This window comes from Felis catus, chromosome D1, assembly GCF_018350175.1.
Source record: "Felis catus isolate Fca126 chromosome D1, F.catus_Fca126_mat1.0, whole genome shotgun sequence".
NCBI classification, from domain to species: Eukaryota; Metazoa; Chordata; class Mammalia; order Carnivora; family Felidae; genus Felis; species Felis catus.
This window is the reverse complement of record NC_058377.1, coordinates 5410327-5436296: the sequence shown is the minus strand read 5'-3', so window position 1 is coordinate 5436296 and position 25970 is coordinate 5410327.

Below are 25970 nucleotides of genomic sequence, written 5' to 3'. Positions count from 1 at the left end.
TATCAGACAAACTAGATTTCAAAACAAAGGCTGTAAGAAGAGATGAAGAAGGGCATGATATAAGTAAGGTGTCTATCCATCAAGAAGACCCAACAATTATAAATGTTTATGTACCCAACATGAGAGAACCCAAATATCTAAATCAATTATTCACAAACATAATACAATAGATAATAATAGATATATGGTATACATAATAATACCATAATTGTACAGGACTTTAATACTCCACTTACAGCAAGGAAAGATCATGTAGGCAGAAAATCAATAAGGAAACAATGTCTGTGAATGACATATTGTAACAGATGGACTTAACAGATACATTCAGAACTTTTCATCCAAAATCAGCAGAATACACATTCTTCTCACATGCGTATGGAACATTCTCCAAAATAGATCACCTAATGGGTCACAAAATAGCCCTCAACAAGTATAAAAAGATTGAGATCATACCATACATATTTTCAGACCACAACAAAATGAAACTTGAAACCAACTACAAAAAAAAAAAATTCTTGAAAGGGACACCTGGGTGGCTCAGTCAGTTAAGCGTGTGACTTTGGCTCAGGTCATGATCTTGCAGTTCGTGAGTTTGAGCCCCACATCGGGCCCTGTGCTGACAGCTCAGAGCCTGGAACCTGTTTCAGATTCTGTGTCTCCCTCTCTCTCTGCCCTTCCCCTGCTTGTGCTCGGACTCTGCCTCTATCAAAAACAAATAAACATTTAAAAAATAAAAAAAAAATCTGGAAAGCCCCCAAATACATGGATGCTAAAGAAAATCATACTAAAGAATGAATGGGTCAACCAGGAAATTAAAGAGGAAATTAAAAAAATATATGGAAGCAAATGAAAATTAAAACACAATAATCCAAACCCCTTAGATTCAGCAAAGCAGTCCTAAGAGGAAAATACATTGCAATCCAGGCCTATCTCAAGAAGCAAGAAATGTCCCAAATAAACAACCTAACCTTATACCTAAAGGAGCTATAAAGGCAGCAGCAAAGAAAGCCAAAGTCAGCAGAAGAAGAGAAATAAGAAAGATTAGAGAAGAAATAAACAATATAGAATCCAAGGGGGAAAGAAAAACAAACAAACAAACAAACAAACAAAAAAAACAGAACAGATCCATGAATCTAAGAGCTGGTTTTTTGAAGAATAAACAAAATTGATAAATCCCTAGCCGGACTTCTCAAAAAGAAAGAGAGAGGGCCTGAATCAATAAGATCATGAATGAAAGAGGAGAGATCACAACCAACAACAGAAAAATACAATTGCTAGATAGTATTATGAAATATTATGTTCCAACAACTGAACAATCTGTAAGAAATGGACAAATTCCTAAACACCCACACACTACCAAAACTCAAATGAGAAAACAAAAAGACAATTTGAACAGACCCATAAAGAAATTGAATCAGTTATCAAAAATCCCCCCAAAAATAAGAGTCCTAGGCCAGATGGCTTCCCAGGTGAATTCTATAAGAGGTTTAAAGCAGAGTTAATACCTATTCTTCTCAAGTTGTTCCAAAAAAATAGAAATGGAAGGAAAGCTTCCAGACTCATTCTATGAAGCCAGCATTACCTTGATTCCAAAACCAAACAAAGACCTCACCAAAAAGGAGATCTATAAGCCAATATCCCTGATGAACATGGATGCAAAAATTCTTAAGAAGACACTAGCAAGTTGAGTTCAATAGTACTTTAAAAGAACTATTCACCATGATCAAGTGGGATTCATTCCTGGGCTGCAGGGCTGATTCAACATTTGCAAATCAATGTGATACATCACATTAATAAAAGAAAAGAAAAGAACCATATGACCTGTCAATCGATGCAGAAAAAGCATTTGACAAAATTCAGCATTCTTTCTTAATAAAAACGCTTGAGAAAGTCTGGATAGAAGGAACATACTTAAACATCATAAAAGCCATTTATGAAAGACCCACAGCTAATATCATCCTCAATGGGGAAAAATAGAGAGCTTTCCCTCTGAGATCAGGAACATGACAGGGATGTCCACTCTCACCGCTGTTGTTTAACATAGTGTTGGACTTGCTAGCATCAGCAATCAGAAAGGCATCAAAGGCATCAAAATTGGCAAAGATGAAGTCAAGCTTTCACTTTTTGCAGATGACATGATACTATACATGGAAAACCCGACAGACTCCACCAAAAGTCTGTTAGAACTGATACATGAATTCATCAAAGTCGTAGAATACAAAATCAATGTACAGAAATCAGTTGCATTCTTATACACTAATAATGAAGCAACAGAAAGACAAAGAATCTGATCACATTCACAATTGCACCAAGAAGCATAAAATACCTAGGAATAAACCTAACCAAAGATGTAAAAGATCTGTATGCTGAAAACTATAGAAAGCTTATGAAGGAAATTGAAGAATATATAAAGAAATGGAAAAACATTCCGTGCTCATGGATTGGAAGAATAAATATTAAAATGTCAATACTACCCAAAGCTATCTACACATTCAATGCAATCCCAATCAAAATTGCACCAGCATCCTTCATTCTTCTCGAAGCTAGAACAAGCAATCCTAAAATTTGCATGGAACCACAAAAGGCCCCAATAGCCAAAGTAATATTGAAGAAGAAGACCAAAATGGGAGGCATCACAATCCCAGAATTTAGCCTCTACAACAAAGCTGTAATCATCAAGACAGTATGGTATTGGCACAAAACAGACACATAGACCAATGGAATAGAATAGAGACTCCAGAATTGGACCCACAAAAGTATGGCCAACTAATCTTTGACAAAGCAGGAAAGAATATCCAATGGAAAAAGACAGTCTCTTTAACAAATGGTGCTGGGAGAACTGGACAGCAACATGCAGAAGGAATAAAGTAGACCACTTTCTTACACCATTCACAAAAAAAAACTCAAAATGGATAAAGGGCCTGAATGTGAGACAGGAAACCATGAAAACCCTAGAGGAGAAAGCAGGGAAAAAACCTCTCTGACCTCAGCCGTAGCAATTTCTTACTTGACACATCTCCAAAGGCAAGGGAATTAAAAGCAAAAATGAAGTATTGGAACCTCATGAAGATAAAAAGCTTCTGCACTGCAAAGTAAACAATCAACAAAACGAAAAGGCAACCAATGGAATGGGAAAAGATATTTGCAAATGACATATCAGACAAAGGGCTAGTATCCAAAATCTATAAAGAGCTCACCAAACTCCACACCCAAAAAACAAATAATCCAGGGAAGAAATGGGCAGAAAACATGAATAGACACTTCTCTAAAGAAGACATCCAGATGGCCAACAGGCACATGAAAAGATGCTCAACGTCACTCCTCATCAGGAAAATACAAATCAAAACCACACTGAGATATCACCTCACGCTAGTCAGCGCGGCTAAAATGAACAAATCAGGAGACTATAGATGCTGGCGAGGATGTGGAGAAACGGGAACCCTCTTGCACTGTTGGTGGGAATGCAAACTGGTGCAGCCACTCTGGAAAACAGTGTGTAGATTCCTCAAAAAATTAAAAATAGATCTACCTTATGACCCAACAATAGCACTGCTAGGAATTTACCCAAGGGATATAGGAGTGCTGACACATAGGGGCACTTGTACCCCAATGTTTATAGCAGCAATTTCAACAATAGCCAAATTATGGAAAGAGCCTAAATGTCCATCAACTGATGAACAGATAAAGAAGTTGTAGTTTATATACATAATGGAATACTACTTGGAAATGAGAAAGAATGAAATCTGGTCATTTGCAGCAATGTGGATGGAAGTGGAGAGTGTTATGCTAAGTAGAATAAGTCAGGCAGAGAAAGACGGATACCATATGTTTTCACTCTTATGTGGATCCTGAGAAACTTAACAGAAGACCATGGGGGAGGGCAATGGAAAAAAAAAAGTTAGAGAGGGAGAGAGAAAAACCATAAGAGACTCTTAACAACTGAGAATAAACTGGGGATTGATGGGGGGTGGGAGAGAGGGGAAAGTGGGTGATGGGCATTGAGGAGGGCACCTGTTGTGATGAGCACTGGGTATCGTATGGAAACTAATTTGACAATAAAGTTCATATTAAATAAATAAATAAACATCGGAAAAAAGATAAGAAGTGTGTGTGTGTGTGTGTGTGTGTGTGTGTGTGTGAGAGAGAGAGAGAGAGAGAGAGATACATACACAATGGAATATTACTCAGTGATGAAAAATAATGAAATCTTATCATTCCAACATGGATTGAAGTGAAGGGTATTATGCTAAGTGAAATAAGTCCGTCAGAGAAAGATATGACATGATTTCACTTATCTGTGGAATTTTGAGAAACTTAGCAGGTGAACTTAGGGGAAGGGTAGGAAAAATAAGATAAAAACAGAGAGGGCAACAAACCATAAGAGACTCTTAAATACAGAGAACAAATTGAGGGTTGATGGTGGTGGGGAAAATGGGTGATGGGCATTAAGGAGGGCTCTTGTTGGGATGAGCGCTGGTTGTTTTATGTGATCAATCACTGGATTCTACCCTGAAGCCAAGACTACACTGTATGTTAACTAAGTTGAGAATACATTAAGAAAAAAAAACTAAAAAATTCTAGAACTAAATGAGTTTAGTAATGTTGCAAGTTACAAGATCAATATGCTAAAATAAAATGTATTTGTATATACTAATCATGAACAATTGGAAATTGTTTTGTTTTTTAAAAATAACAGAAACTGCTGGGAAAAAAAAAATGGAATGCACAGCCAACCTGTTTCAACAAAGGATCACAGCCATTACTTTGTTTCTCTCACTTCTGCATCTGCTTTCGTAACATCTGTTTTTGGCAAGCTTATTTGATATCCGATAGTCAATTAAGCTTTACCAAGTTGGCATCAAAATCTTCATCTCCTTTAAAGAGCAAAAGATTGAAGAGCCAAAGCACTTTGAACTACACCTGGCATCATTTGAAACATCCTGTACCTATAATCACCATTGGTGAGCAAACTTTGCAGCTGGCATTAAAGCAGCTAATGAACTGCAGAAATGCATTTGGTTGTTCCCTTTGTTGTGCTGCTGTTTGGAGAAAAGATTTAAATGTTTATCAAACAAAGTTCTGTTTATGCACGAATATTCTGATTCTGCTGTGGGAGTGCCATCTCTGAGTGCCCTGAGCGGTGAGGAAAATACAAGACAAATAAGCAAGAGCCCTGGGTTCTAGACCTGGATCTGCCATTAGGATTTTGATCAAATTACTCTTCCTTTCTAGAACATTTGTTTCCTAATCAGTCACATGAGGAGTGGAAATGCTCATCTATAAAGAGTTCTAGACCTTTTTGTCCAACTCCTCACCACACATCTACACATTCATTTCCAAATCTCAAAAGATCACAAGTCCCAAATCAACCTTATTATATATATTTTCTTCATCTTTATTGTAGTTATACCTGACCCCTTCAGTTGTATGAGCTAGAAATCTAGTTCCATTGTCAACTGTATCATTTCCTCCAGTCCTACCATACATCCTATGATCACTACTGTCTGTATTTTACCTCAGAAATTTATTTCCATTCTGTAACTCTCTTGCTATGGTTTGAATGTTTGTGTCCTTGCAAAATTCACATCTTGAAGCCTAATGCCCAGTGTGATGGTATTAGGAAGTGGGGCCTCTGGGAGATGCTTGGGGAAAGAAGGTAGAACCTTCATGAGTAGGATTAGTGCCCCTTTAACAGAGAATTTAGAGAGAGAGCTTGCTTCTTCCCCCAAGCAAAGTTAGAGCTAGAAGGTGGCATCTATAAAACAGAAAGTGGACTGTCGCCAGATACCAAATTTGATAGCGCCTTAATCTGGGACTTCCCAGCCTCCCAAATGGAAAGCAATCAATGTTTGCTGTTCAAGCCACCCAGTCTCTGGAATTCTGTTGTAAGAACCCATGTCGACAAAGACACATTCCATTTGCAGTAGTGCTGTGTTAGAGCAAAGAGCTCTCTCCTCATGGCTGGCATTGATGATTAATCATCTATGCTTTCCTGCTTAATCTATGAACCCTCAGAATTCTTCTGAATACACTTAGGCAGCCAATACCATGTTTACTATGCATGCTTATTCTCAAATTATTGGGAAGCACAAACAAATATCTGACAACTGACTAGGGTCAAGAATACATATTTTAAAAACCCTCTCACAATTAAGAATAAAAACATTCCAATAAAATGGGTTAAAGTTTTGAAAAGAGACTATATAAAGATATAGAAATGCCCAGTAAGCACATAAAATCCTGCCCAATCAGGAAATTAAAACCACCTATGCTTGCTACTACCAACCCATCAGAACGGTCAACTGACAACTGCAAAACTAGTGAAAACATGGACTAACTGGGATCCTCATATGATGTTTAGTGGGAATGTAAGTAGAATGCAACCACTCTGAGAAACTATGTCACTGTTTTTTATAAAATTGAATGTGTACCCACCCTATGGCCCTAAAGTTCCATTGCTAGGTGTGTACTCCAAAGAATTAGACATGTGTTCATTAAAAATAATAATAACATGTACAATAATGCTCCTATCAGTTTTCTTAATTCTAACCAACTATTGGAAAGAACTCAGATGTCCATCAATAGGAAAACGCATAAACAAAAAAGACGTATAGTTATTCACAGAGAGGAATATTACTATGAAATACAAAGGAATATGCTCATAATATATACAACAGAATGAATAAACGTCAAAAAAATTATGCTGGGTGGAAAAAATTTTACACAAGAAAGAACATGTTGTGTAACTTAATTCATATGGAATTCTAGAACACCCTAAACAAATCTAGGGATGAAAGAAAATCAGAGCAGCATTTGCCTCCAGCAAAAGGCACAGGAGTTAACTGGGAAGTGGTAGGAGGTATTTTTTCTGAAGTGAGGGTAATGTCTTGGGTCTTAATAGAGGTTAAATAAGTCTAGACCTTTTTCAAAATTCAGCAAACATACATTTAAGGTTGGTGTATGTGATTGTACATAAATGTTACCTCAAAAGTTAAACACATATCAAACTTTGAACTCTGGGGAAAATGTGCACGCCCAATATTCAAGAAGAAGGCACATGTCTGGATTTTAGTTTAGAATGAATAAAAAATAAAATAAAACGAATGGTGGGATAGTGGAATGGATATATGGATAGGTGAGTTTAGTCACATATTAATGATAATGTGTGGCTGGTGGGCATATGAGTGCTCACTTGAAAATTCTTTCAACTTTTCTGTTTGAAAATTTTCATAATCTTCAAAAACTTGTTAGCCACCAAGAATTAAGGACCTCTTTATCATTTATGTTGACTTTTGCCCCAGTCTTTTAACTGATATCCTTGCCACTCATACCTACTTTTTCTGATCCACATTCATATTGGTGCCAAAATCTTCTAACTAAAAAGAAAACTGCCTTTCATTTTACCTGGGGATGAAACGTCTTTCAAAATCTAAGTCCATTCTAACTCCTGCATTTACCTACCCTGACTCTACCCCACACACTCTGTGCATCAGCCATGTGGAACTGCCATGGCTTAAGAGTACATCAAGCTTCAAGGATCATTTACAAAAGCTCCTTACTTAGCCTTCCCAGCCCAGATCAAATGTTACCTTTGATGTGAAACTTGTCTAGCTTTTCTAGTAATCATCTCACTTGGGATTCCACATTACAAACTCAACACCATTCTTAGAGCACAGATTACGTGTGCTGTGTCATTTGTGCATGTTTCTATCTCACAGAGTAGCCTGGTTACTAGTTCTCAAACTACAGCATGTATCAGAATCACCCAGAGGGTTTGTTAAAGCTCAAATTGCTGGGAATCATCCTCAGGAATTTGCAATTCTGTAGGTCTTGGATGAGGCCCAAGAAGGTGCATTTCTGCCAAGTCCCCAGGTGATGCTGATGGAACCAAGGACCACACTTTAAAAACCCTTAAACTGAACAATCACTTCCTTGAACTTAGATGCTTTGGCATATTCATTTTTGTATCCCTAGAATATAGGGCAACTGCTAGAAGATAGCCAACGTTTGATAAATCCATGTTGAATTCTCAAATCACAATTTATGTGATAAAGAATTTAAAAAATAATAACACTGAATATGGAATGTGGGGTGAGCTTTTGGGACGCCTAAATTCTTTCCTAACGGCTGTGAGCACTGCACACTTTGGCTGTGCCTAGCTAAGAAATCTGCAATCTCTTCTTGATGTGAGTTTTTGGTGGCTATGACTTTGGTTGTCTGTGGAAGATCTTCATTTTGAGTAGTCAGACCAACACTCCCCGGGTTAGAAACTAGAATAGAAGCAATATCACCGCCCCCTATGAATGCGGCAAAGCTGAAAAAAACTCACATATTGGAACTGAGGATCCATCTGCACAGGTTAAGCTGTTAGGTGAGTGTTTTCAGAGATGGTTGTTTTGTGATAAGATCACAGTGAACTAGACAGCCTGCTCAGAATGAATGAATGGAGTTGGAGAAGCATACACAAATGGCTGCCACTTACCCCTTCATCAGTAATTATAGCACAGATTTGTTATGGGAGTGAGCCAGTTACACCAAGGCAACAAGTTGAAAGATTTATAGTACCCTTGCATGAGGCTGCATAATTCCCCCTCCCCAGAGAAGTCCACATCCTAATTCCTCCAGTCTGTGGATACAATGCCTCACCTGAGAAAAGGGAATTCGTGATTAAGTTACGGTTTTGAGATGACATGATCTTGGATGATACAAGTGGGCCCAACATCATCATGAAGGTCTTTACAGAAAGAGGTAGGGGGATTAGAGTCAGAGATCAAAACGTGACAACAGAATAAATCAGAGTGATGCCAACTGATGAGCCAAGGAATGTAGGCAGGCTCCAGAAGCCAGAGGAGACCAGGAAATGGTTTCACTCCTAGATGTTCAAATATATTGCAGATCTGCTGAGTTTAGTCCACTGAGACTGATTTTGGCCTTCTGGTCTCCAGAACTTCAATATAATACATTTCTTTCATTTTAAGCCACTCAAGTTGTGGTAAACTTGCTATAGCAGCAATAAGGAACTAATACACTTTGTCTGATAAAGCCATGCATGGCACAGTAACCTTCTTGTCAGGAGATTTAGTGACATTCACTGGCTTATACGTTAGCAGGTTTTAGAATTAACCCCAGGCCTGGGCCCAACTACCATAAATTCAGGCCTGACACCCTGGAGCTGCCAGTATTTGTCATATAAAGTATAATACATTTCTATGCAGAAATAAGCAGTGTAGTGTTATGGTAGGAGCTTGGAATGAAATTAAAGCAAAACAGAATCTCAGCCATTGTCCAAATACGTATGTATTTGGGCAAATCAATCATATTCCTAGACCTCATTGGGAAATGTCAGGGTTAGAGTACAAGTAAATTATTTTTAACGGCTCATCCAGTACATTTATTTATTAGAAATAGGACAGATTATTTGCCCATGTCTATGCCAGCTAATTGGGAGAATAACAAATGAAGTGTTCTAAGTAGCTCAGAGCTCTATCGTTCTTGGGAAATAAATAGCACAGAATTAGAAGTTCATGGGGAGTGGTGAGAAAAGAAGATATTTAGGATGTTCCTCATTATCATCACAGTAAACAAGCTTACAAAACCTCACCGAGAAAAGTTAAATTTATTTCAACATTACCACCAACATAATCAGCACTATCTTAGCTGAGGAAAGAAAAAAAACCCCAGATATTTCATTGCAATAAAATATCAATGCTTCTCTTCCTATACTAGATACATTATATACTTATTCTGATACTGTTTAAATTATTCCATCTGTGCTACACATTAGTTTCAGTTTTCAAGTCCTGTCAAGTGGAATATTCATCTCATTTTAGTTTGCCAGGCCAAGGAGGAATTTCTCTTGCAGTTAATGATGCCAGTGTAGATGGAACTATTCTTCTGCTTAGCCTCATGCTTCACTTTCTCTGCTTTCAGAGATGTTCCCCAGCTTTTCCTGGTGGCGCTTACATCTTGAAGCAGCCAATTATATATATTCATTCCTGGGCACAGGAATGAATTCTTAGGTTTTATCATCTAGACAAGGCACAAAAGGGAGCTTGTTTGATTTTGTATCCTCCTTGTACTCTCTGCCCATTCCGATCTGTATTTATGACTCATCCATCCAGGCACTGCAGAAGTTCTGTCCGGAGAAACAAGGTCAATGTAGAGTGACAGAGGAAGGTGTGATAGCACAGGGGAAGACAACTGGGGCACTGGAAAGATGTTTACATACATCTGTGGTAGGGAGGCAGCATTAATGTTGCCCTGTTAGTCTGCTTTCTGACTCCCAATAACGACAATAATTGCTAATGCATATTGATCAACCACTATGTGCCAGGTGCTGTACCTGCCATGTGCACTGTGAAGCTTACACACAGATCTCATCTCTTCCTTACAACTGTGTGAGTGGGGTACTAACATTTTCTACCTCTTGCAGATGAGAGTATCAAGGGCCAGAAGGATTAATATTCCACAGTTAGTAAATAATAGCTGCTATTATTTTACCTCATGACTAGACAAGACCAACATCTGTCTACATTTCTCCAAGGCCTATGGTCTTAATCCTACAAAGACACCTGCAAACTGTTTCTCACTGACACATTGCTTCACTGACTTCCCAAAGTTTCACAGATATTCTGGCTGTACTCACCCCCACAATTCTAACCCTTTAGCATTTCCCTGATATTTTCAACTGTACTGAAAGTAAAGTATTTCAGATATCATGGCTGGATAATTGGCTATGTTTGCCACACACTGTGTTCCACATTCTGACAACCAATCTTCAGAAAAAATAAACGAATAAACTAGACAGGTTCAAAATCTCAGCACTCAACATTTGCTGCCTGTAAATGATCAGTTATACTGCATAGTCCTGCTCAGATTATCCTTCCCTAAGAGCTAGGACCATCGTGATTCAGGTAAAAGGTGCAACTACGTCTTAGTATCTGTGAGACTAAGCACCTCTATTCCATCTTTCATTATTCCTTTTCCTAATGGTGCTTCTGACCCATCTATTGAAGGAATTTGTTAGGGTTAGAGTCAGAGGAAACTGATGCTCAGAGAAGTCAAAAGGTGACACAATTATTAGACCTGCTCTTAAGATCTTGATACGGGATGTTTTGGGTTGCCACAGACATGGCCTGTAAAATCTGGGCACAACGCATGTCAGTGTTGCACACACAAAGGAGGGAGGAACAAGTGAAGACACTGCAACTAAATTGCTAAAGTAAGGAGCCACTATATACTTCTGCTTAAATCCCCAGTACTATCCTGGGAGGTTAACATCATTTCTTGATGTATTCAAAGTTATTTAACCACCATATACTATATGTTGGGTACTGTTCTGTGTATCAGAGATAGAGCAATGAACAAAATAGATAAGATTTCAGCCCCTCCAGCTCTTACAGTGGGCAGAATCATATAATGAGAAAAAAAACAAAGGAATAATATTTCTGAGAAAGCACATTTTAAACTCAAATTCAAATGAGAAGGAGGTCCTGATCATGAGAGGATCTGGGTGCTGGATATCATAGGTAGAGGGCAAAGACCCTATGCTTCCTGTGTTCTAGGATTGACCAAGTATCTGGAGTACAATGAAAGGGAGGTTCAATGTATGAAGTTAGAGACTCATGGGGAGATCAGGAGAGCCTTATAAGCCAGTGCTTCTCTTTTCTTTTTTAAAAAATTTTTAATGTTTATTTATTATTGAGAGAGAGAGAGACAGAGTGCAAGCTGGGGAGGGGCAGAGAGAAAGGGAGACATACAAATGTGAAGCAGGCTCCAGCCTCTGAGCTGTCAGCATAGAGCCTGACACGGGGGTTGAACCAATGAACCTGAGCCAAAGTTGACGCTTAACTGAATGAGCCACCCAGGCACCCCTAGCCAGTGCCTTTCAAACTTCAATGTACATAAGAATTATCTGGACATCTTGTTAAGAAACATTAACTGCTTCAGAAGCTCTGTGGTAGGACTTGTAATTCTGCTCCCATGTGATCCGATGTTGTAGGTCTTGGTAATAAGTTAATATAAAATTCCAAGCATCACGAAAGCTGCAGTAGGGTTGTAAGTGGGCAATGAAGTGATAGGATTTACTTTTCAGAAATGTACTCTGGGTGATGGTTTTTACAAAAGCAAGAGTCAAGCATGAAACAGATAGTGATGCAGAACGAACCAATGCTTAGAGAAGTTCAGTACTTTGCCAAGATCTCCCTGTGTATTCATAATGCGTGTCCAGGATTATGTGAGCTGGAGTCTGGGATCCTTTATCCCTACATCACTGCCTGAACTTGAGAATGCTGGTCTTAGAAGATACTCATTCATGTGACAGATATAGCCTAATGCACAGACAAGTGGATTCACTGCCTTAACTATAAATGTTTTTAATGGTGATATGCCAAACAGGTGCCATTCAGTGGGTGCTAAAAACATTTTGTTCATCCTCATTGTTTGTGGTAAGAACATCTTATGTACCAGGCACACTACAGGAGAGGCCACCTCCTTAACATGGGGAACCCACTCCTTTTATCTGTGTCTTGCTGGAGGTGGACCAACTTCCAACAACTCCCAAAGCTGCCTTTGATAGCTGAGCTGTGTACTTCTTTACTGGCATTACCGTCCAGGAATCAACTCTGAACAGAACCAGCAGGAGTGTTCACAACTCTCCAACGGCTGCAGCAGGTAGCGGAGACATGGCTCAAGCACCCTCTGAGCAGTTGGAGTGTTAGGACAACAGAATAGCAGCAGCTGCTTAACTCCATGTGTCATCATGAGAAATGAGTTCCATGTTTCTGCTGCACAAGAACCTCTCAGCTGTGACACTTCCTCAATAGCCTGCTCAGTACACACGTGATCCCAACATTCAATCGTGGACTACAAATCTAGCCGTTTATTTCATGAATTCATCTTCAGAAAAATCCCATACCTTTTCACACGTGAAAGAATCTAGTATGTTTTCCCGAAATGCCTACATCCCTACTTCCTGTTGGGGCTTTTTTTTTAAATGTCTATTTATTTATTTTTGAGAGAGAGGAAGAGAGAGAGAGGGAGGAAGGGAGGGAGGGAGAGGGAGGGACACAGAGAGGGAGACAGAATCTCAAGCAGGTTCCACCCTGTCAGCACAGAGCCCTATGCCAGGCTCATGAATCACAAGATCATGACCTGAGCCAAAACCAAGAATCAGATGCTCAAATGACTGAGCCACCCAGGCACCTCTGGTCCTTCTTTTAAACTTTGTCACTTATATTTTTCCTCACCTCAAATAAATCAATGTAGGGTAAAAGATTGTAACTTCTTTTTTCATTCCCTATTGGGCTCCTTCAACATGGTTTTCCACCTGATGGGATTAATAATCACAAGCATTTATGTAGCAAGTACTCTATGTGAAGCACTGTGCTAAAAGCTCTACAAATACTGTCTTATTTAAACTTCACAGAAGCCCATACACCCAAAATACAAAAACACTAATTCAAAGGGTTATGTGCACCTGAAATTTATTACAGCATCATTTAGGGTAGACAAATTATGGAAGCAGCCTAAGTATCCATCAACTGATGAATGGATAAAGAAGAGGTGGTATATATATATATATATACACACACACACACACACACACACACACACACACACACACACACAATGGATCATTACTTAGCCATAAAAAAAGAATGAAATCCTGCCATTTGCAATGACATGGATGGAGCTAGACAGTATAATGCTAAGTGAAATAAGTCAGAGGAAGACAAATACCACATGATTTCGCTTGTATGTGGGGTTTAAAGAAACTAAATGAGCAAAGGGAATCGAGAGAGAAATAAAGAGACACACCAAGAAGCAGACTCTTAACTACAGAGAACAAACTGATGGTCCCCAGAGGAGAGGTAGGTGGGGAGATGGGTGAAATAGGTGAAGGGGATTAAGAACACACTTATGATGATCACTGAGTGATGTTATAGAATTGTTCAATCATTATATTGTACACCTGACACTAATATAACACTGTAAATTAAATATACTGGATCGTTTATAAAAATTAATAAAAAATAAACTTCATAGAAAAGGAGGATCTCTGTATTCTACAGCTGAGGAAGCTGAGATTTTAATAAAGTTCAGTAAGTTGCCCAAGTTTTCACAGGTGGTGAGTGAAAGGGTAAGGACGTGAATCTGAAAGTTCTCCCAAGCCACTTGTTACCACACCACCAATAATTTTCCAAGTATGTTCCTGGATCTGCAGCATCAGCATTAAATGGGAACATGTTAGAAATGCAAAGGCTCCATTTCTATCCCAGACCTTCTGAATCCAAAACTCTGGGGGTGGCAGTCGGTTTTTGAAAACCCTCCAGATGATGCTGGTGCATGCTAAAATTTGACAACCACTGATAAACTGGGGTCTGCAGACTGAGGCCAGACAGACAAATCTAGCCAGCCATCTCACCGTGGGGCCCTGAGCCAATAAGGGTTTTTATGTTTTTTGAAAGTGGTCAAAAATAAAACAAGTGTATATTATGGAGAATGTATGTGGCCAACAAATCCTAAAATATTTACCACCTGGCCTTTAAAGAAAAAGTCTGCTAACATCTGACTTAGATTATACTTTTCAGGGGACTGTACTTGATTTGTTCCAGATATTTATTTTCCAGTAATTGATAACAAGCAATTCCCGACATTGCCTTCCTCACTTTCTCTCTCTTGACCCTACTATTTGTCACCCTAATACTTTTAGCAAAGTACAAGCAGTCTGTTCTATAGATTACTGTCCCTTTATATTGACATATCTTTACAGATTTGAATTTGCAGCAAGCGTTCTAGAATGTGTTCACTTTCTGGGGCACTGTGCTTTCAAGCACTCCCTGGTGGCTTGGAATACTTTTTTATGGTTTTCTCCTTCATACATTTAAGCTCTCAGAGTACTTATTATATATAGATGGCTATATTTTTCTCATGTGAAGATATACTTTCATTAAGTAAGTACTCTTTTCATTGATTCTAAAACATAACTTTTGGTTTTTAAATCTCTGAAATAAGGATACATCTTTTTAAGTTTATTTATTTATTTTGAGAGAGAGTGTGAGTGGGGCAGAGGAAGAGAGAGAATCCAAAGCAGGCTCCATGCTCTCAGTGCAGAGCCCCACATGGGTTTCAAACTCACAAACCATGAGATCATGACCTGAGCTGAAGACAGATGTTTAACCTACTGAGCCACCCAGATGCCCCTAGGATCCATCTTAAAATCCATGATGCTTACAGCTCTTTTGGACCAGGAAGCAGTCATGCCATTGTTTCCTTTTCCTACAAGGATGGACTAGGTTACAGCTACTCACATTTCTAGAGTTATGAACATAGTCAACTACCCATGTGGAGTTTTATTTAAAATGGATTAAAAGATCACATGGTATTTGTTCATAGAAATATAAAAGCTTATCATTAAAAATAACATGGGATGTGAGTGAAGCCAATATCCATTGTTGGGGGAATAAACACAATTCCACATTTTCGTTGAAAACAATGGCGAAGTGCTGTACAGGATTGAAAAAAGGAAGACACCTGTGAGTAGATGAAGCTGTGATACGTTCTGTTGATGAGAAACATGAAAAATTGCCTCAAACATGTTAGGCACCAGGGTGAAAGTTGGGGGAACCACCAAGATCCTTAGAGCAGAGGAAAGTAATTTCCAAGCAGTAAGAGTCTGTGTCAATAATTCATGCAGCATGCAAAATTCTCTTTGCGCGACATTTTATTTGGCAGATGTTTGGTTTTACTTAGTCGTTCATAAAATAATAGAGGGTCTTGCAATTGATGTCATCTTAAATTATATGAAACAGAGTCTTAAAAGTGGTATGAATTAATGTTGCTAAATATTATGTGATTATATGCTAATTACAGCAATCTGAATTTAATAACGCCTGTTTTTAAAGTAGCAATATTTGGATGCTACTTAGCCAACATTCCAACAGCTACAATCAAGGTTGCCACAAACACACATGTCACGAAGTGTTGTTCAATTAATGGGTCTCAGTCTAGCTTAATTAGATATTTTTTTCTAACTTATTCTAAATCTATTAAACTCTATTTTTTCCTGAGGTGAAAAAGGCCAGGATATACTTGATTAACTGTGTCACACTCTTGCAGATTGCATCCGTTTCTGTTTTATATTGTTTTACATCTCATTTTCAATCAAGACTTTTAAATACCTGTCTACTATCCACCTGAAAAAAGGCTCAGATAACTTTTCCAGAGTAACCATTTTCAACTCCAGCTTCATCATAGGGAGCAGAAACAAAGAAAAAGGAAGATCAATGACCATCATGAAAGCGCTGGCTCTTCTAAAGCTCGTGATTATATATTTCACATTAAACATAAAGGGGGTGGCTCCCCTCCTCCCTATCAGCCTGTGTTTACTGAGAGGTCAATGCTTCATCCTTCTATTTGACATTTGTCCCCTTGCCAATCATAACATGACCACCTCTGAAAACTGCTTAGCACTAGGGGGAAAAACCCAAACCAATGATCAAAATCTATGAACTTATTAACATTCAAACGGAGTATCCATTTTAAATATTAAAAGATATTGGTCCTTGCAAAAAGAACACTAACATTTGAATCCTCTTTATGGCCCTACTTGAATCAAGAGAAATCCAAGATTTGTTTCCTACTTGACCCTCCAAATCACTATAGAGAAAATTGTACAGTGAATGTCGATCTGTGGTAACTTAAGATTCATATGCTGTCCTGCCTGATAATGATCTAGTATTATGTTAGTGCTTCTAAGTGAGGAAAGATGTGTCCCTACACTGGCAATTACAAACACAAGTAGCTCTTGAATTTTGGGAGAAGAAGATTGGTCTTGGTAAACCAACAGCATCCTGGCTTTAGCTCATTTGCCCTGAATTTCATTTAAGAGGGTACTTTGCAATAAAAGGTGTCCTGATGAAATTGTCACCTGCGCGACTAGTGGTGCAGAAAGGAGGAGATGAACACTGCTTGAAGCACAGCGTGAATGGAGAAAAATACATACAGCATTTCAATGTTAGCATCTCTATGATGAAAATAATAGGGAAATAACAGTCTCTTCCTGTCTGTTTCACAGAAGCTTTGTAGCTTGTCTCACACAAGCAAGATCATTTTATCTGCTTAGTTTCCTTAACAAAATCTTATAATCTGAAGAAAATCATGAATCTCAAAATGTCCTGCTTTCTGAAGTATGGCCACAAATCTACATTAGAATGGAAAAAAATACATGACATATTCTTTATTTTATTCAGTGTATGGTAGAACTACATCAACGATTTGTCTAGTATTTTAAAAATGTCATTTTGGGGCACCTGGGTGGCTCAGTCTGTTGAGTGTCTGACTTCAGCTCAGGAAACGATCTCACAGTTTGTGGGTTCAAGACCCGCATTGGGCTCTCTGCTCAAAGCTCAGAGCCGGGAGTCTGCTTTGGATTCTGTGTCTTCCTCTCACTCTGCCCTTGCACCTGCGCGCTCTCTCTCTCTCTCTCTCTCTCTCTCTCTCTCTCTCTCTCTCTCAAAAATAAATAAACATTAAAAATATCACTTTAAGGTTTCCTTGATTAGCTTTTCCTGAGTAGGCTAAATGGCCAGGTGGCCAGCTGGATTAAAAGTCCTTTGATAAGACCTTGCCTGACCATTTAGTATAAAGTAACTAGTATAATCATTTAGTATAAAATAACAAACATAATAAAATGCTGATAGGAAGGCAGAAAGGGTAAAAAAGGAAGAAATAGAAGGGAAGAGAAAGGGGAAAGCAGTAAAAGAGAAGAAAAGAAGGGAGGAAAAAAGGAAGGAAGGGATGGAAGAAGGGGAGAAAATGCTAATTTAGAATGTGGTAGACAAATACGTAAGATTTTAGCTGATTTTCCAAAATATATAGACATATATAAAAACGGAATCCAAATCTGAATAAAAAATGAGCTTACTTTGGCTATTTCAGTTATTAATTATAGATTGGAAATAAGCTGGAGTGTTGATTTCTGGCAGAGGTGGGGAGTACGAGATAAAGCACACTTTGAAAATTCCAACATATCTATACTTTTGGATGGTAAGCACGTCCTCTGGTTTAACCCTAATCAGATGTCCTAACTGCATATTCACCTACTGGGGGGCATGTTAAGGGGCAATCACTGATTGCTGGGGGGATACTAAATCCAAAATAATACATGAGCTGAGACTGGGCTTATTTTCGCTCCTTGGGCAATACTGAACACTTGTTTTTTTCTTTGGCTGTTTGGGAAATTTGTGGGAGGCCCAGGCCGTGGTGGGGTGTGGTTACACGGACAGGATTTTGAATGTATGGGCAGGAGAAGCCCACCCCAGAGGGATTGGGAGAAAACCTGTCACTGTCCAACACCACATCTCCTCTCTGTTAGTCTGGATTATCTAGTATTGATTGAACCTGAGGACTTGACAGAGATGGGGGAAAGATCACTAATTTTCAGTTCTTTGAATTGTTTTGGTGTCAAGTAAAATCTATCGTTATGGCTATTTTCCTATTTCTGAAGGTGAACAAACCCAGCAATGCTAATAGTTAAGTGCCACTTAAAATATGTGTGACAGGGGTGCCTGGTGGTTCAGTGGGTTGACTGATGGACTCAATTTAGGCTCAGGTCATGATCTCAGGGTTCATGAGTCTGAGCCCCACTTAGGGCTCTGCGCTGAAGGCATGGAGCCTGCTCGGGATTCTCCCTCTCCTTCTTCTCTACCCCTTCCCCACCTGTGCTCTTTCTCTCTCTCAAAATAAATAAATAAACTTGAAAAAAATAAATAAAAATTACATAATAAAACGTTTGGCAAACTGCCATCTTATTTGGCATAATCTGAATATTTGCAAATGGTGTTGGTTTTTCACTCTCATGTAAAGTACTCATTAAGTTTTATCCGAAGTTGAAATGGTAAGGACAGGGTGGAAAACATGAAGAATAAAATGTCCAGTATGAGGGGAGGGAAAGTAGAGAAGAAAACAGCGTGAACATACTTTTCTTCTCTTGAATAAGAAAGGCATGAGGATGCACAGAAACTCCTTGTACAGCTGATTAAAAATTCCAAGAGAACTGTTCTTTCTTCCTCATTTCACACAAAATGAGCAGTGGGTAAAATGTGCCATCAGACAGAAATTTAAACATGGACTCTGCTCACTGTCAATACCGAAGAGAGCGCTGACCTATTTTGCTTTATTAAAAGTTTGATGCTTTCAGTATATATGACATTCTCAGGACTGAGTGTCCACACTATGCAATTTATTGTCACGTGGTATATTTGGAAACCTAGGAGTATTTTATGAATTCCAACATACTAGTTTTTTGTTTTGTTTTGGTTTGATTTTTTGGGTCCATTTCAGATTACTGTGATTCTCCAAAATGAGAATTTAAAAATTGTTAACATTTACAGTTTACTCTGTGAAATGCATTATCACTAATGTAAAAAAGAAAACTACAGATTAGGGCTCCTGGGTGGCTCAGATTCTCCCTTCCCTTTTCTCTGTCCCTCTCTTATGCTTGCTCACTTTCCCTCTCTCTCTCTCTCTCTCTCTCACTCTCTCTGTCAAAATAAATAAACTTACACAAAAAACTCAGTCCCAAAATGCAATCACTCATGTTAGAGCCCCACATCAGCAAACCAAGACTTAGCACCCAACTTCCCTGTGGTTTCAACCCCCCGGGAACGTGACCTTTAGCCAGCCAGCCTAGAACTTCCTGCTCAGCACTAGAAGGAAATCCCATGAAAGACCCTTTAGGTTCCCCTAAGCAGGGCAACCTTGCCTCAAACAATGCTTTCTGTGCTAATACTTTCCTAGTCTCCTTTCCCTCTCTGACCTTAAAAACCTTTTCTTTCCTGGAAGCTGGAAGTTGCTCCTCATTCTTTGCTGGGTGGGATGCTGCCTGATTCATGAACCGTTTGATAAAGCCAGTTAGATCTTCGGATTTACTTGGTTGAATTTTTGTTATTTAACACCAATGTTCATAATAACTGTGCAAAGTGAGTTTCTTTAACCTTATTTTACTGACAGTGCATAGGTCAAATGGTAAAGAGTGTTCACAGACCTGGGTTCAAATCCTAGCTCTACTCCCTACTTGTGATGTTTAGCAATTGATGTAATGCCTCTCTCATAGTCTTCATTCATGAAATGGGATTAATAGTACTTATTTCAAGCATGTATTGTAGGAATCAAATTGGACATGCACTGGCATATAGTGATGACTCAATGTTCCTCAGATTGAATTTAAAATACCTTGGGTGAGGCCACAGAAGTAGTCAGTAATGCTTCTGGGAATCAGATCTGGACTTATCTACCCTCAAAACGAAAATCACATTTTCTACTATAACGCACTACTCAAATCACTACAACAGGATATTTCACATACATTTAAGGTGTGAGACAGGTAATACATTAATTCACTACACTTTAAGGGCAGGGTCACAAAAAATAGATTCCTATACATGGTCAGTGCTTTATTATCAGATTTTTAAAAAACAGTAGGTCTTAAGAGCCCAGAGGATTTCAGATGGCTTACCATGAGTAATGTGTATTAAAACCTGAGATGGCCTTTAACTACACACTTGAAAATAAATTACATTGAGTCCATTTGCAAGCAAAACTTGTCAGATAAAATTATGAAGTGATGGATTCTTAAAATAATAATGAGATACAGCTCTTTTACAGGTTCTTATTTTCTGCATGATGGTATGCTAAGGCCTTTCAATGCTCTATCTCAGCTGAATGTCCAAATAAAATTCATGAGGTAGGTCACACATTCTTCCCAATTTGTGGCAGAGCAGTGGAGGCTTGAAGTCCTATAATCTAGCCAAGTGGAAAAGCCAACATTTGAGTCCAAGTGGGCCTGATGCCTAACACTACTTTTTTTGGGTTTATTGTTTGGTATTTTCTGACAACTTTTATTCTGCTGACATATTTTGGTATCATCACAGTGTCTCTTTAGCAAGGAATTTTTGTGTACATTAAGTAAGGGTATGAACAATGAAAGCCTAGTTTCTAACCTTAAAGCAGAAGTGCATTCAGTGGGACATGTTAATTAAGGCACAAGTAGTTATTTATGGCGAACAATAGATCTGGGTAGAACCAGATGGGAATATGTTTCGATGTCCATCCCCAGAAATCTCACAGGAAAGAAGTTCTAAGCTACCTATAAAACTCTCAAAAGAGAACTATTTCATTCAGTGGCTGTTTGACCCAGGCTGCTGCTTCTGGCCTCCCTTGGCCATCTGGTTCCTCTGTCCCAGATTCTCCAGGCCTCTCTGGTTAAACATCATGAAACTATGGAAGACCCAGCCACCACGGGCTTTTGGAGGCTCCAGATGAAGGTCCGTGTCCTTCCCTATCACTTCCTCTCGACAATTTTCTTTACTGGCTGATAATGGACACTAAGCAATTTCCAGTCTGCATGTGAGGCAAAGGCCATCTCACCTTGTGTGTGAGCTTGTGTCTCAAGCTACAGGAGACCTGAGCTCCCAAGGTAATCAAATGCTTGGCAGTCATGTCATTTACTACCATTGGCCAGAATGAGTGTCACTCTTCAACTCGTGAAACACTGTAAGAGAGGTAACCAGTGACCTCATAATTGTTGAAGCAGAGAACTCTGCCCAGGCCTGTTAGGACTGATCCTTGATGTACTATTTGATGTTGTTTCCCACTCAGCCTTTACCCAAAGTCTGTCTCAACTTCCTCACTGCCCTCCATGAAGACAAAGCTCTTAGGACAATATTTACCTCTCAGCATTGTTCATTAAATCTTAGATATGCCCATTATTACCTCCCTCATCAATCTTATCCACAGCCATATCTCCCTGCACTTCCCCCTCACCCCCTATATATCTAGCTGGCTGGAGTGGACTTAGAGGACCACATGTAGATGCTTAAATGTTCAATGATGTTTCCTAGCTTGGGTTCTCTCTCCACATGATGCAGATTCTTCGCTCCCTTTTCTAATTTCCCCTTTTTCAAAACTTAGCTCATGCATCCCTTCCCCTGGAAAAGTCATTTCTGATCATTCCATATAAAAGTGAACACTCCCCTCTTCATAGCCTTGCTTAACCCTATGCATATTTCTGTTTTAGCACTTAGAGTGCTTTACTGCACTTATTTTTACTCATCTCTTCTGTAACTAGACTGCAAATTCATTAACTTCTTCTGGACCAACTATAATCTGTAGTTACTGAAATTAACTCTCTCCTTCCCCCTTACTTCTAGCCCTAAGTCTACTCTCCAGATGTAATCAGTTACTAGATTCATGTGTATGCTACCTGAAATCTTCCATGCATATGCATTTATATTTATAATATTGAGATTTTGATAGATGCTTCCATACTTAAGACAGGGTACAAACTGGTCTGAGGCTTACTTTTTAAATACATTTAACACCATCATGGACATCTGCCCATATCAAGACATCGTTTTAAATAACTCTATGAGATTCTGTCATAAACATATATCCCGCTTAACCAGAGGGAAGAGATCTCACTCATTTGGTGTGCCTTCCACTTAATAGGGTGCTTAGTACACCCAGCACACATGACATGTGTGAGGGACATTACAAATGCCATTATCCAAACAGAAACATATGCCTTTTCCACTTCCAAATAGGTGGCCTTCTGCTTGAACAAAGTCACAGCTCTTTACCCCTGGCTCCTTCTAGACTCAGCCTTCCGGTTCCTGACTTTTTCTGGAACACATTTTGGACTGAATAACCCTGACTTCATCCTTGGAATATCTGATTAAGCCTGGCTTTTTTCTTTTCTTTACTTTTGTTTCCTTCCTTTCTTTTTTTTTTTTTTCAAAGAAGAAGACCAGCTGGACAAAAACAGAACACTTGATTCAGAAACTCATCTCCAGAGCCAGAAGCACTTCAGTGCTGTCCCCCTAAAATGCGGACATGCCAGGCAGTCGCCAGCAACACTGGCCTTCTCATCTCTTCTACCCGGTTTGTGATTCTGGTCAAGGAAATGAAGATTTGACTTGGTGGTGGAATTAGTCATCTCAGGTTGCCATGACTGAAGGCCACAGAACAAAGGGGGTGGCTTTAAAGAATAGAAATGCATGTTGTCACAGTTCTGGAGGCCAGAAGTCCAACACGCAGGTGTTCACAGAGTTGCCTTCTGGTGAGGCCTCAGGGCCCTACCTTTATGACCCCATTCCACCTTTAATTGCCTCCTTAAAGATCCTACATTCAAATGCAGTTACTTTGGAGGTTAAGGCTTCAACATGTGCATTTTGGGGAGACACAATTCAGACTGCAAGTGGTAACACATCCACGGTAATTGTATGTCCTGGTCGCCTGAGACAATTCCCAGTTTTGTCTGTTATCTGGTGTTTCGTTCAGTTGGCCACCCTTTGCACTCTCAATAAATATGGTCACCCTGAGCATCCTCTCTCTCCCTCCAAGGCCCTGTCCTCTATCTCCCTGGTTGGATAAGACATAAATTCAACCACAGGAGAAGCATTATTGTGAGCCGTACACAGATACCTCTTTGGTATGAACTGTGTTGTTCAAGTCTATAAAAATGGATTTTAAAGCACAGGTTTAATGCTGCTTTTTATGCATGGCCTGTTACTTCTGTTCATTTCAGTCACACTGCCAATCAATTTTTGTCCCTCAGGTCCTTTGGTCTTGAGGTCTAATATGGCTTTGGGTGTAACCACGTATTTCAGGAGGGGTCTCTGTGATCCCCTAGAGGAATAAGAAATCTACCTCTGTTCCAGATACTTTCAGCACATGATCCTCAACATCCCTTTAAAATTCAAGCTTTTGGCTTGGACTACTCATCTGTGAAAACTGTCTTCCGAAGGCTTTGTATTTTCCTCCTTCCTTCATTTCCTTCCCTCCTCTCCCTTTCTCCTTCTCCTTCTCCTTCTTCAGTGGTGTACTTATTTTGTGATTCGGAGCAGTGTTTCCCTCTTCTTCAGCCCCAGCCCTCTCTCAGCTTGCTCTTTGATGAATATTGGCTTGATCCCCAGGCCTTCTGCACTGTGCTCTTCTTAGATCTTCACTTTACAGGGACTACGCTACCTCTTTCCTCTGCTTCCACCACTGAGCCTGAACCCCAACAGGATTTGGTAGAGACACAGCTCCTGTTCTCAAATGACAGGAAAGAACACCTCTGAGGTCGATCCATGCTTTCACTCAGAACGTTTTTTATCTGGACTACAAACTGATTCCATGAGCTGGATGCATCTGCTTGAAACAGAGTGTCCCTAGCATTGGTAAAATTCAACGGGAAGTGAAAATTCAACTAGCTGCCAGTCTCAATACTGAATATAGGTAAGACCATCCTCAACTGAGTGTTAACATACATGCTGAGTACCATACATGCAAGAAGAAACTGTTTGGCCAAGTGTTACTGCACCAGTTTAACAGTATTTTTGCATTAATTTGTTCCTTACTCTTTCAACACATAGTTATTGAGTACCTACTGCAGTGTGCTAGGTGCTATTCTAGGTGCTGAGGAACCACTGGTAAATAAAGACATAAGTTTGTGCCCAGAAGGAATATGGAATAAGTCAAGAAGAGTAAAAATTAAATCCACTATTACAGCATAATGAGGTAAATACTTTAAAAGGTCTAAGCACTGAATACCATGGGATCCCCAAAATAGGGCACTTAATCCAATATGGTGGCATTAAGTATGGTTTAATCTTGAGTAAATCTATACCTCTTAGAGTGCTTCATGGTTCAGAGATTGGGAAAACTATCAGATATGGTGGGTGGCAGTGAATGAGGAATATCTTTGCCTCTGCTGTCCAATGTCCTAGCCATCAGTCACATGTAACTATGAGGTGCTTGAAATGTGCTTAGTGCACCTAAAGGATTGTATTTTCGTTTTATTTTATTTTAATATATTTAAATTTAAAGACTGAAACAGTATCAAATACTTTAAGTTAAACAGAACTTTGTTTTGATAGGACTCTATTTCACATTAATTGGGAATATTTAACATTTACATCTCCAAATTTACATCACCAAATTTCCAAATTTAGCATGAGAACTAATATTAATTCTATTAGAAAATAATATATTAGTAGTTGCTATATTTATTACATGTTGACATGATAAAATGTTTTATAAATTGGATTAAATAAAATATATTTTAGAAATTAATTTCATCTTTTTAAACTTCTTAAATATGTCTATACCATCACACCTATTAGATTGGCAAAGAAAAAAACCAACAATGACCCCATATTAAGTGCTAGCAACAATACGAAACCACTGAAACTCTCACACAGTGACATCAGAAAGTATTGTGGGGCAGACATTTGGGAAACAATTTGACCCTTCTTTATGAAGTTAAATATTTAACACTTGCGTTATGATCCACCAATCCTACCTCTAAACATTTATCTAAGAAAAATTAAAACTTAAGTCCACAGCAAAACCTGCGTGAGAATGTCTGTAGCAACTTTATTCATAATAACCCCAAATGGAAGTAACCCAATTCTCCAACAGATAAATGAATAACTGTGATATAGCCGTATAATGGCATAAAAAGGAATGAACGACTCATACAGATTACAACACCCATTAATCTCAAATGCATTGTCTGAATGAAAGTAGACTTATTCAAAAGGCTACACACTGTGAGTGACAGCCAAAGACAGTATCCAGAATAGCCATATCTATGGAGAGAAAGAAGATTCATGACTTCCAAGGGCTAGGGGAGGAGGCTGGGACAAAATAGCAAGAGACAGATAATTGCGCTAGGGTTTCTTTTGAGACAAATGAAAATATTCCAAAAGTGGTTCTGGTGATTATTGCACAATTCTGTGAATATACTGAAAACTACTGAAGTGTAGGTTTTAAATGGGTGAATTGCATGATATGTCAATTATATCAGTAAAGCTAAGAAACAAATTAATATAAAAGTGAATAAAGATGAATTATTAAGGTAAATGTCACTAGTAGAAATTTTTTAATTATATAGATGAAATTATATATGTGAAAAAAATGTTTTC